The sequence below is a fragment of the Pinus tabuliformis genome, chromosome 2_2 (assembly GCF_031772625.1).
Source record: "Pinus tabuliformis cultivar Carrire ecotype Pingquan chromosome 2_2, CPIR1, whole genome shotgun sequence".
NCBI lineage: Eukaryota > Viridiplantae > Streptophyta > Pinopsida > Pinales > Pinaceae > Pinus > Pinus tabuliformis.
The window spans coordinates 802,289,479-802,290,903 of NC_142300.1; positions in this window are offsets into that span (position 1 = coordinate 802,289,479).

The following is a 1,425-nucleotide window of genomic DNA, read 5'->3' on the forward strand; positions in this document are numbered from 1 at the left end:
AATTTGGGGTTTCCATGCGGCGCCCAAAATTTGGGGTTTCCATGCGGCGCCCAAAATTTGGGGTTTCCACCCGGCGCCCAAAATTTGGGGTTTCCACCCGGCGCCCAAAATTTGGGGTTTCCATGCAGCGCCCAAAATTTTGGGTTTCCACCCGGCACCCAAATTTGGGGTTTCCATGCGGCGCCCAAAATTTGGGGTTTCCATGCGGCGCCCAAAATTTGGGGTTTCCACTGGCACCCAAAATTTGGGGTTTCCATGCGGCGCCCAAAATTTGGGGTTTCCACCCAGCGCCCAAATTTGGGGTTTCCATGCGGTGCCCAAAATTTGGGGTTTCCATGCGGTGCCCAAAATTTGGGGCTTCCATGTCTCGCCAAAAATTTGGGGTTTCCACCCGGCGCCCAAAATTTGGGGTTTCCATGCGGCGCCCAAAATTTGGGGTTTCCACCCAGCGCCCAAAATTTGGGGTTTCCATGCGTCGCCCAAAATTTGGGGTTTCCACCTGGCGCCCAAATTTGGGGTTTCCATGCGGCACCCAAAATTTGGGTTTCCACCCGGTGCCCAAATTTGGGGTTTCCATGCGGCGCCCAAAATTTGGGGTTTCCACCCGGTGCCCAAATTTGGGGTTTCCATGCGGCGCCCAAAATTTGGGATTTCCATGCGACGCCCAAAATTTGGGGTTTCTACCGGCGCCCAAAATTTGGGGTTTCCACCCGGCACCCAAAATTTGGGGTTTCCATGCGGCACCCAAAATTTGGGGTTTCCATGCGGCGCCCAAAATTTGGGGTTTCCACCCGGCACCCAAATTTGGGCTTTCCATGCGGCGCCCAAAATTTGGGGTTTCCATGCGGCACCCAAAATTTGGGGTTTCCACCAGCGCCCAAAATTTGGGGTTTCCATGCGGGGCCCAAATTTTGGGGTTTCCACCCGGCACCCAAATTTGGGGTTTCCATGCGATGCCCAAATTTGGGGTTTCCACCTGGTGCCCAAAATTTGGGGCTTCCATGTCTCGCCAAAAATTTGGGGTTTCCACCCAGCGCCTAAAATTTGGGGTTTCCACCGGGTGCCTAAAATTCAGAGCTTCCATGTCGCGCCAAAAATTTGGGGTTTCCACCCGGCGCCTAAAATTTGGGGGTTCCGCCTGACGTAGAAAAAAAATTGAGGTTTCCATGTCACGCCTAAAATTTGGGGTTTCCGCCCAGCGCAAAATTTTTTGCGGTTTACAAGTCGCGCCCAAGCCTGGGGAAACTTGGGGTTTCCATGTCGCGCCTAAAATTTGGGCTTTCCGCCAGGCGCAAATTTTTTTGGGGTTTACAAGTCGTGCCCAAGCCTGGGGAAACTTGGGGTTTCCATGTCGCGCCCCGGTGCCCAAGCCAGGGGAAACTTGGGGTTTCCATGTCGCGCCTTGGCCGAAACCAGCGGCGCCCA